The sequence below is a fragment of the Schistocerca serialis genome, chromosome 3, assembly GCF_023864345.2.
Source record: "Schistocerca serialis cubense isolate TAMUIC-IGC-003099 chromosome 3, iqSchSeri2.2, whole genome shotgun sequence".
Classification (NCBI taxonomy): domain Eukaryota; kingdom Metazoa; phylum Arthropoda; class Insecta; order Orthoptera; family Acrididae; genus Schistocerca; species Schistocerca serialis.
The window spans coordinates 849,199,220-849,211,832 of NC_064640.1; positions in this window are offsets into that span (position 1 = coordinate 849,199,220).

Genomic DNA, 12,613 nt, shown 5'->3' on the forward strand with positions numbered 1-12,613 from the left:
ATTTAGCCCCAAGCCGGCGGGCCTGTCCTTCTTCCCAGGGAGTGGCCAAGGGGGGAAAGGCAAAAGGACCAGAATCAGAGACAGAACCTTTCCTCTTAGAAGACGCGGCCGCAGAGCGCCCCGATTCATGTTGACGCTTCATCTGCGAAACGTCCGCCCCAATACCATCCACTCTGACCAGGGGCTCTCCCCACAGGCACCACCCAGCCTCAGCAAGGGCCACCTGGCAGGATGACCATTGCCGGGAGTCCTGATGCCCCAGGTAGACGGGCATCTACTCCTTGTCTTACGTGGGGAGGGTGCAGCTCAGGTACCGGCAGTACGATCCCTGTGTTGTCAGGGGGCTACAACCTAGAGGGTACATGACGACCCCACCACAATGGGCTAGCTACTGTGCTGGATTTCGGGTGCCATGGAAAGTCCATCATGATTGAAGGTGCAGATGGGGACACACTATGGGTGTAACCTACACAACCCATCAGGTGTTTAGGCCCAAATTGATGAACAGTGGGTAAAGTTACGATGCTGTTATGATGATGAGTGTCAAGGTCTTACTGCACTGAGGACCGGTGATACACCACGTAAGGTGTCCTTCCCCAAAAGGCTCGTACTTCTGTAGAATTTTGAAAAATGGAGGTCAAAGCCCAATGGGGACCATCACGTTGAAGGCCGAAATGGTTGAGACTCCTTTTGGTCACCTCTTACGACAGGTAGGAATACCTCGGGCCTATTCTTACCCCGGACCCACAGGGGGTTCTTCCCTGATGACAGCAATATTATAGTCACTGAGAAAGCAAGAGATCTCCTTGCTGAGAAAGCAAATGAAACTCTCAAGGAAGTCTATGATTGGTCAATAAGCAATAAGGTGACATTGAACATGAAGAAAACTAATGTAATGAATTTCAGTTTGGAGAGGAAAAAAGACCATGTTAAATTAAATGTAGATTTTACCTCTATAGGCTGTGTAACAAGTGCAAAATTTTTAGGAATGGTTATTTATTCTCTGTTGTAGTGGTGTGAACACACAAAGATACTTGCAAACAAAATATCATCAGCATGTTATGCCCTTAGAATCCTATCATCACTGTGTAACATGCAGTGTCTTTTAGTTACATATTATTCATATGTACACTCAATTCTTAGCTATGACATTCTTTATTGGGGAACAAATGCACAAAATATGAACACAATTTTCAAACCCCGGAAAAGAACGATAAGAATAATAACCAAAAATAGTAGTCAAGCACATTGTGAAGATCTGTTCAGAACATTGGGTATTTTAACTGCTCCATGTGAATACATTTAGCAGTCAGTTGTACACATCAAAAATAACATTGGTAATTACTGCACAAACAGCTCTGTCCATGACCATCCAACAAGAGATAGACTCAACTTATATTTACCAAGAAAAAATAAACATAAAACTCAAAACAGCACTTTCTACCCAAGAATAAAACTGTACAATAAATTACCAAAAGAGATTAAAGAATTTGCAAAAACACAGCTGAAAAGTACCTGTTATGCAATACATTTTATACATTCAAGGATTACTTAGCTAAAACAGGGTATGGGTTTGATAAAAAATGTTATACAAATAAATAATAATAATAATAAAGAACAAAAACGCTGTTACAAAGGAGCACGAGGATGTAAAGAGCAACTGATAATAGATGCAGAGGTGACATATCAAGCTGAAACTAAACAAAGGTCGCTACACTATGCATACATTGATTACCAAAAAGCTTTTGATAGTGCACCCCATTCATGGTTACTACAAATATTGGAAATATACAAAGTAGATCCTAAATTGATACAGTTCCTAAACATAGAAATGAAAAATTGGAAAACCACACTTAATATCCAAACAAATTCAAATAATGTCACATCACAGCCAATACAGATTAAGTGTGGAATATACCAAGGAGATTCATTAAGTCCTTTCTGGTTCTGCCTTGCTCTGGACCCACTATCCAACATGCTAAATAATACGAGTTATGGGTACAATATTACTGGAACATACCAACACAAAATCACACATTTGCTGTACATGGATGATCTAAAACTACTGGCAGCAACAAATCAACAACTCAACCAATTACTAAAGATAACAGAAGTATTCAGCAATGATATAAATATGGCTTTTTGAACAGACAAATGTAAGAAAAAATAGCATAGTCAAGGGAAAACACACTAAACAAGAAGATTACATTATGGATGACCACAGTGACTGCATAGAAGTAATGGAAAAACAGATGCCTATAAATATCTAGGATACAGACAAAAAATAGGAATAGATAATACAAAGGTTAAAGAAGAACTCAAAGAAAAATATAGACAAAGACTAACAAAAATACTGAAAACAGAATTGACAGCAAGAAACAAGACAAAAGCTATAAATACTTATGCTATACCAATATTGACCTACTCATTTGGAATAGTGAAATGGAGTAACACAGACCTAGAAGCAGTCAATACACTTACACGATCACAATGCCACAAATATAGAATACATCACATACATTCAGCAACAGAAAGATTGACATTAAGCAGAAAGGAAGGAGGAAGCGGATTTATCGACATAAAAAACTTACATTATGGGCAGGTAGATAATTTAGGAAAATTCTTTATAGAACGAGCAGAAACTAGCAAAATACACAAAGCAGTCAGTCATATGAATACATCGGCTACACCACTGCAATTTCATAACCACTTCTACAGCCCTTTAGATCACATATCAACAGATAAAAAGAAAGTTAATTGGAAAAAAAAACACTACATGGCAAGCACCCGTATCATCTAACACGGCCACACATTGATCAAGACGCATCCAACACATGGCTAAGAAAAGGCAATATACACAGTGAGACGGAACGATTCATGATTGCAATACAGGATCAAACAATAAACACCAGATATTACAGCAAGCATATTATTAAAGATCCCAATACCACAACAGATAAATTCAGACTTCACAAACAACAAATAGAAACAGTAGATCACATCACAAGTGGATGTACAATACTAGCAAATACAGAATACCCTAGAAGACACGACAATGTAGCAAAAATAATGCATCAACAACTTGCCATACAACTTAAACTAATAAAACAACACATTCCCACATACAAGTATGCACCACAAAATGTACTGGAGTTCCATTAAATTTTTGGTGTTTGATGATGCTGGTGTTGAGAACTTGTTCAGGATGGACACATTTCAAGCATTTAAATTTTCTATCACTGGCACAGTTCACCTTATATCCAATCAGGTACAGTGTTCTCTATTGGAAAAACTGTGTGAGGAGTTTTTAGGCTTGTTTTTGGAAGGTGTAGCATGTGCTGAGAAATTTTCTGCTCATATTTTGTTAAAATTCATGTATCTGCCTCATTTTTGTCATGTGCGTCCTATTCCTGTTGCCCTGAAAGATCAAGCGAAAGCAGAATTGGATAAAATTCAATCTCTAGGGTTGGTGCAATGTGTTATAGATAGTGAATGATCATCTCTGCTGACTGTAGTTCAGAAGCTGTCAGGGAAACTTCACCTCTGTGGCGACTTCAGTACTACTGTCAATGCACAGTCGATTGTGGATACATATGCTCTCCCATGCAAGGAGGAACCGTTGTCAAAAATGGTGGGTGACCAGTACTTTTCTAAAATTGATTTGTCTAAAGCATATCTGCTGGTAACTGTGGACAAAGTGTCTTGGTGATTTCTGGTTGTGAATACTCCTTTTGGCTTATATCAATATTTGCACCCTCCTATTGGTGTGGCTAGCATTCCTGCTATTTTCCAAGAATTTTTAGAGGAATTGACTATGCCTGTCCCAGTTTGCATTAATTATCTGGATGATGATGTCATGAGCTGCTCTGCAGCGCTGCCTGGTTTGGCCGAGTGGTTCTAGGCACTTCAGTCTGGAACCGCGCGACCGCTACGGTCGCAGGTTCGAATCTTTCCTTGGGCATGGATGTGTGTGATGTCCTTAGGTTGGTTAGGTTTAAGTAGTTCTAGGGTACTGATGACCTCAGATGTTAAGTCCCATAGTGCTCAGAGCCATTTGAAGCATTTTTTTGTTCTGCAGCAGATCACTTGAAAAATTTGCACATTTAGTTTTACCTCTTATGGTGTAACCTCACGAAATCTGAGTTTCTTTCAACTTTCTGTTTATCTGTGGTTTGAGATCTCCCTGTTTGGTGTTCACCCTCTGCTGGACCCCATCTCCACTGTTACATCTATCATCTATGCCTCACTCCACATCTATCACAGCTGAAATCATGGTGGATTAGAAACAGGTTGATACCAAACACCTGACTTGCCGCATTTTTGTGGAGGTCGTGTCCATTTATCTGGGAGGATGGTTGGTTGGTTGATTGGGGTTGAAGGGACCAAACAGCAAGGTCATTAGTCGCTTGTTTCAAATGTAGTCCATTCCGATAGTGTGACATCTCAGAAAAGTCAGAACGATAAAAGGGAAAAGCTAAAAAATGTAAAAGTGCAGTCACGTCGTCAATGGTAAAAACAGCAAGTCAGCAAGGGAGCAAACCCAGAGCTATGATAGAGGCAGGAAATATCCCACCTCTGAAGCAGTAGAGGCAAGACCACCTGTGACTTAAAAGTGTGCAACTGCTAGAATGTAGAAGTGCGCGTGGGAAAAGGAGACTAACCAATCCTAAACAGTGATAAAAACAGAGTAAAAGGGGAAGAAAAGAGGATCTCGACCAGGGAGGGGAGTCGGGAATCTCCAAACACAGCTTACAGTGGGAGATACCCCAACTCACCGCCCTGCCCCAACACCAGAGAGAGATTAAAAACCTTAAAACTGAGAATAAAAACCACTTTCCCAGAGGAAACCGAGAACCAGTTCGACCATCCAGGAATCGTCAGCCAACATCAAAGGTAAAGTGCAGAGGAGTCTGTACTTAGCACGCATAGCCAGAAGAAGGGAGTATTCAACCAAAATGTGGGCTACTGACTGGAAGGCTCCACAACCACAAAGTGGGGGTGGCTCATCACGCAAAAGAAAACAGTGGGTCAGCCTTGTATGGCCAATGCGGAAATGACACAGTGTGGTCGAGTCCTTTTGGGAGAGGTGAAAGGAAGAATGCCATGGACCTGGTGTCACCTTAATCGCATGAAGTTTATCAGACAGGGATGTAGCCTCCCAAGAATTGCCCCTTATTGTGCGAAGTGGGATTTGAATTGAAGCCGTAAATCCGCTACAGCAGGGGTTACAGAAAAGGGGGGGTTAGTGATTGCTCCCCCAGCCAAACGATCAGCAAGCTCATTACCTGGGATACCCACATGGCCAGGGACCCAAAGGAAGTCAACGGAACAAGCAGCACGGTGAATATCAGCGAGATGGTCATGGATGGCAGAGACCAAGGGATGGCTCGAAAATCATGGGTCAATAGCCAGAAGGGCACTCATTGAGTCCATACATAACAAAATGCGGTTGTGTTGGGACTGTTTGTTGGCACTGTTTAAGAAAGGTAAGGGCCTGGGAAATTGCCATCAATTCTGCAGTAAACACCCCACATGTAGGTGGCAGCAGATGATTTTCCATTCCAACAGAGGATGTGAAGGCATTTCCCACATGATCAGCAGATTTAGAGCCATCGGTGTAAAAAACAGCAGCATCCCGAAACTCCCATAAAATGGAATCTTTCGAACCTTGGCGGAGATCCATCTGAATTCGGGACTGAGGAACTAACCAAGCAGGGGTGGAGGTGGGTGGAGGGAGCGTGGAAGATAGGACAAAGAAGGAAGCTGAAAATCACAGTGAAGAGACGCAAAGCAGAGCCCAACCGGTAAACCTGTCCAAGGGCAGGAATCAGGTGGGTGGCGTCCATGGTTTTGGAACAGGACAGAATAGGAAGTATGGGAGAGGAACGGACAGTGATTGCATAAGACACCAGAAGCTGGGACCGCCGAACAGAAAGGGTGGGTATCCCTGCTTCAACCAGGAGACTATCAACAGGACTACTAGGGAAGGCACCGGTTGCCAAATGGATACCATGATGGTGGACTGGATCCAGCACATGCAGTGTGGAAGGAGCAGCCGAGCCATAAACTTGACAACCATAGTCCAAGCGAGACAGAACTGAAGCACGATAAAGGCAAAGAAGGAGGGAGCGGTCCACACCCCAAGAGGTGTGGGCAAGGAAGCGAAGAACATTGAGTTTAGGGAAACATCCTACCTTCAGAAGTCTGATATGGGGCAGCCAAGTGAGCTTGTTGTCGAAAAGAAGAGCCAGGAAACGAAACTGTGGGACCACAGGCAATCGTTGTGCATCAAGATAGAGCTAGGTTGGATCGTAGTACGGTGACAGAAGTGGACCACCCACGATTTTAAAGGAGAGAATTGAAACCCGTGTGAAAGGGACCATGCAGAGGCACACCGTATAGCTCCCTGGAGCTGCCGCTCTGCAGAGGCCATCAAAAAGGAGCTAACCCAGATGCAGAAATCATCCACATACAGGGCAGGGGTGACCAAAGGACCGACAAAGGCCACACGTCCATCGATAGCAATGAGGAAAAGAAGTACACTCAATACAGAACCTTGTGGGATGCCCGTCTCCTGGGTCCGTGGAGAACTAAAAACAGTACCAACCCGAACCCTGAATGACCGATGGAACAGGAACTGGTACACTCAGATGTTTAGGACGGGTGGTAGGGACAGAGCACCGAGTGACATTATACTGAGTGCACTATCCGAAAATTACCTCGAGCAATTAAACAGAGAACCGACTCATGGAGATAACATCTTGGACCTACTGATAACAAACAGACCCGAACTTTTCGACTCTGTGTGTACAGAACAGGGAATCAGTGATCATAAGGCCATTGCAGCATTCCTGAATATGGAAGTTAATAGGAATATAAAAAAAGGGAGGAAGGTTTATCTGTTTAGCAAGAGTAATAGAAGGCAGATTTCAGACTACCTAACAGATCAAAACGAAAATTTCTGTTCCGACACTGACAATGTTGAATGTTTATGGAAAAAGTTCAAGGCAATCGTAAAATGCGTTTTAGACAGGTACGTGCCGAGTAAAACTGTGAGGGACGGGAAAAACCCACCGTGGTACAACAACAAAGTTAGGAAACTACTGCAAAAGCAAAGAGAGCTCCACTCCAAGTTTAAACGCAGCCAAAACATCTCAGACAAACAGAAGCTAAACGATGTCAAAGTTAGCGTAAGGAGGGCTATGCGTGAAGCGTTCATTGAATTCGAAAGTAAAATTCTATGTACCGACTTGACAGAAAATCCTAGGAAGTTCTGGTCTTACGTTAAATCAGTAAGTGGCTCGAAACAGCATATCCAGACACTACGGGATGATGATGGCATTGAAACAGAGGATGACACGCGTAAAGCTGAAATACTAAACACCTTTTTCCAAAGCTGTTTCACAGAGGAAGACCACACTGCAGTTCCTTCTCTAAATCCTCGCACAAACGAAAAAATGGCTGACATCGAAATAAGTACCAAGGAATAGAAAAGCAACTGGAATCACTCAATAGAGGAAAGTCCACTGGACCTGACGGGATACCAATTCGATTCTACACAGAGTACGCGAAAGAACTTGCCCCCCTTCTAACAGCCGTGTACCGCAAGTCTCTAGAGGAACGGAGGGTTCCAAATGATTGGAAAAGAGCACAGATAGTCCCAGTCTTCAAGAAGGGTCGTCGAGCAGATGCGCAAAACTATAGACCTATATCTCTGACGTCGATCTCTTGTAGAATTTTAGAACATGTTTCTTGCTCGCGTATCATGTCATTTCTGGAAACCCAGAATCTACTATGTAGGAATCAACATGGATTCCGGAATCAGCGATCGTGTGAGACCCAACTCGCATTATTTGTTCATGAGACCCAGAAAATATCAGATACAGGCTCCCAGGTAGATGCTATTTTTCTTGACTTCCGGAAGGCGTTCGATACAGTTCCGCACTGTCGCCTGATAAACAAAGTAAGAGCCTACGGAATATCAGACCAGCTGTGTGGCTGGATTTAAGAGCTTTTAGCAAACAGAACACAGCATGTTGTTATCAATGGAGAGACGTCTACAGATATTAAAGTAACCTCTGGCGTGCCACAGGGGAGTGTTATGGGACCATTGCTTTTCACAATATATATAAATGACCTAGTAGATAGTGTCGGAAGTTCCATGCGGCTTTTCGCGGATGATGCTGTAGTATACAGAGAAGTTGCAGCATTAGAAAATTGTAGCGAAATGCAGGAAGATCTGCAGCGGATAGGCACTTGGTGCAGGGAGTGGCAACTGACCCTTAACATAGACAAATGTAATGTATTGCGAATACATAGAAAGAAGGATCCTTTATTGTATGATTATATGATAGCGGAACAAATACTGGTAGCAGTTACTTCTGTAAAATATCTGGGAGTATGCGTGCGGAACGATTTGAAGTGGAATGATCATATAAAACTAATTGTTGGTAAGGCGGGTACCAGGTTGAGATTCATTGGGAGAGTGCTTAGAAAATGTAGTCCATCAACAAAGGAGGTGGCTTACAAAACACTCGTTCGACCTATACTTGAGTATTGCTCATCAGTGTGGGATCCGTACCAGATCAATCTGACGGAGGAGATAGAGAAGATCCGAAGAAGAGCGGCGCGTTTCGTCTCAGGGTTATTTGGTAACCGTGATAGCGTTATGGAGATGTTTAACAAACTCAAGTGGCAGACTCTGCAAGAGAGGCGCTCTGCATCGCGGTGTAGCTTGCTCGCCAGGTTTCGAGAGGGTGCGTTTCTGGATGAGGTATCGAATATATTGCTTCCCCCTACTTATACCTCCCGAGGAGATCACGAATGTAAAATTAGAGAGATTAGAGCGCGCACGGAGGCCTTCAGACAGTCGTTCTTCCCGCGAACCATACGCGACTGGAACAGGAAAGGGAGGTAATAACAGTGGCACGCAAAGTGCCCTCCGCCACACACCGTTGGGTGGCTTGCAGAGTATCAATGTAGATGTAGATGTAGAACTGGCAGATAAAAATTGGGAGTGGGCCCCGAAGACCCCACTGATGAAGTGTAAGTAAGATGTGATGGCGCCAAGCTGTGTCATAGGCCTAGCGATGGTCAAAAACTACTGCAACTAAATAGGGCGCTGGGAATAAGCCTGCCGAACTGCGGATTCCAAGCAAAGTAAATGATCAGAGATCGTCCCTCTTGGAAGCCACACTGGTAAGGGGACAATAGATCCTGAGATTCGAGGACCCAATTGAGCCTACAGGCTAGCATCCGTTCAAGTAACTTGCAAACAACATTTGTCAGACTAATTGGACGACAGCTTTCAACAAATAGGGGGTTCTTACCAGGCTTAAGGCCAGGAACCACGATGCTATCCCTCCACTGAGAAGGGAAGTCACCCTGGAGCCAAATACAGTTAAACACCCGGAGAAGATGTTGCCGTTGTGGAGCACTGAGATGTTGAAGCAGTTGGTCATGAATTGAGTCAGGGCCAGGGGCCGTATAATGAGAAGAAGAAAGTGTGGAAAGAAATTCCCATTCAGTAAAAGGTTTGTTTTAAGATTCTGACTGACAAGGGGTAAAACATAAGGCGGAAGATTCGGCCAGCTGTTTCCGGTGAAGGAAAGAAGCTGGATAGGAGGCTGATGCTGATGCAAAATGGGTCGCAAGATGTTCTGCAACAATCAACAGGTCCGTACAAAGGTGAAGGCCTGGGAGGGTGGACTGCCGATGGCAACCTTGGAGAGAGTGAAGTGTAGCCCATACCTGTGACATACGGACAGTAGAACTGAGGGAAGAAACAAAGCACTCCCAACATATCCATTTTCTCCGTTTGATTAAACAACGGGCTTTACTGCGAAGACGTTTAAAGGTAATATGGTTGGCAATGGATGGGTGTCTTTTAAGGTGTTGCAAAGCTCGACGGCGATCACGGATGGCAATGGCAATGGCCGTACTCCACCATGGGACTTGCCGGTGACGAAATGGTCCAGATGAGTGCAATACAGCAACGCTAGCAGATGTCATCAATACAACCCAACAAAGAGGGAGAAAACATGACCTGTGCAGTATATAGAGGCCAATCGGCGCATTGGAAAGACCAACGAGGTAATCTGTCCATTGGGGAGCGGGAAGTGAGCGAGAGAAACACCGGGAAATGGTCACTATCACAAAGGTCGTCGTGTGGCGACCAGTGTAATGAAGGGAGGAGGGAGGGAGAAGAAAGAGAAAGATCAATGGCAATAAAGTTACCATGACCAGCAAGAAATGAGTAGGGGAGCCATCATTAAGAAGGCAGAAGTCGAGGTCTGTAATAAACTGGTCTATGAGAAGACCTCGTCTAGATGGAAAAGCACTGCCCCACAAGGAATGATGAGCATTAAAATCCCTGGGAAGGAGGAAGGGAGGAGGAAGCTGCTGAAGAAGGGTAGTTACGGCAGCAGGTGTAAGAGTCCTGTCAGGAGGGAGATAAAGATTGTGAACCGTGACCTCAGAGTCCATGTGGAACCTAACAGCAACTGCTTCCAATGTAGTTTGAAGAGGAAGTCACGTGCAAGCAACAAACGCCACCAGAAGCCCGCAGGTGTCAGACCCGATTTCGACAGAAAACACTGAACCCACAGAGGGTCGGTGAATGATTATCAGTAAAATGAGATTCCTGTAGAACTACACAAGCTGCACAGTAAGACGAAATAACTGATTTCAACTCTGTAAGGTGACGGTAATAACCATTAGAATTCCACTGGATAACCACAGAACGATGATTCAAATGGGGGTTGAACAGGCTAAAGCCAGTCATACCACCGGGTCACCACCCATCACCGACCAGAAGGGGGTGACATCCATGAACAGCAGGTCAGAATCTGGCTGTGAAGCTGGGGATGGGACCTCTGGTGACGCAAGAGGCTCCTTGTCCCAGGACTTATGTTTCTTCTTCTTTTCTGTTTGAGATCGAGGAGGGCTGTGCGGCATAATGGAGCCAGCTGCAACAAGATTGGGAACATAAAGAGATCGGGTGACCTGGGGCCCAACAGACCACGGTTCTCATGGTCGTCGCATGGCAGTAGACCTTTGGCTTGGAAGGTGCCAGGAAGGGGCACCCCGGGAGGGGAGCCCTTGACTGGCAGACGCTGAAGAAGTGGCTTGGGAGGGGGAGCAGCGCCTGGAGGAAAAGGTGTGGGAGCCGCAGGGGAGGGGGGAGAAGAGCCGTCCGGGACTGGGGTAAGGAAGTGGGAGGAAGGGGTGAAAATGTAACTAAAGCATAACTAGACGTCATGGACACAGGGGAAGACATGCATACCTCTTACAAGCCTCAGTGTAGGTTAAACGATCAAGGGACTTATACTCCTGTGTCTTCTTTTCCTTCTTATAAACTGGGCAATCTGGTGAACGTGGAGAGTGATTGGCATGACAATTAACACACACGGGAGGGGGAACACAGGAACTCCTCTCATGGAGTGGACGTGCACAGTCACCACAGAGAGGGGCCCGTGAACAGCGGGAAGACTTTAAACACCTCATAGGAGGTGGGATATACGGCATCACATCACATCGATAAAACATAATCGTTACTTTCTCAGGGAGGGAATCCGCCTTCAAAAGCCAGGATAAAGACATCAGGATCAATGCCATTGTACTACAGACCCTTCTGAACACGCCGAACAAAGTGAACACCCCACCATCCGAGATTGTCCCGATGCTCCTCATCAGTTTGAAGGATGAGGCCCCTGTGAAAAATCACACCTTGAACCGTATTTAGAGACTGGTGGGGGGGGGGGGGGGTGGTAATTGACACAGGAATCAGGAATTGTGCCAAGATGGTTACAAGCACGAAGGGCCACAGACCGGGCAGCTGAAGCAGTTTTGATCAACAACGAACCCCACCGTATCTTTCTCAGGGAGTCCACTTCACCAAACTTGTCTTCAATGTGTTCTGCAAAGAATAAAGGTTTGGTATTGGTGAAAGTATCCCCATCAGTCATGGTGCAAGCCAGCATTACCGATGGAGGGCGCTGCAAACTTGTAAGTGATTTTCAGCCAGCTGTCCAAATACTTTTGATCACATAGTGTACATGGATGCTAAATCAGCATTGCTCACACCACATTTGCGTTTTTCAATGATTTTACATTTCATTTCTAAGGCCACTTTCTCTCTCTTATTGTCGTCTCCTAATGGCTTTATCTAAGGGACATTTGTATGAAAGTTATTAACGTTTGCACACGGAAAAACACTATGTGAACACAAATTTAGAAAAATGTATAATAATAATCTGCACTAAGATGGTATCTGCAGACAATGAAAGGTGTTTATGTTGTTGAACGTTTCTCCTGCTATGCACAAAAGGCTGGTGACATCACACTAGCCATCGTCACTCATTATGTATAACATTGCTCGTTAATCGAGTCATTTTTTACCATTTGTTTTGCTCGTTATGCGAATTGCACGTTATGAGCAGTGCTCGTTAAGTGAGGTTCCACGGTATAGCATTTGTATCCACCTGATTCCGACGAGAAAGAGATGTCCCCTGGCAAGTCCCACATCCCAGTTCATTCTCTCGAAATCCCATTACGTCCTGACAGCACCATTCTATTAGTTAGAAGACTGTCTATTCCTCCACCCATCACTGAT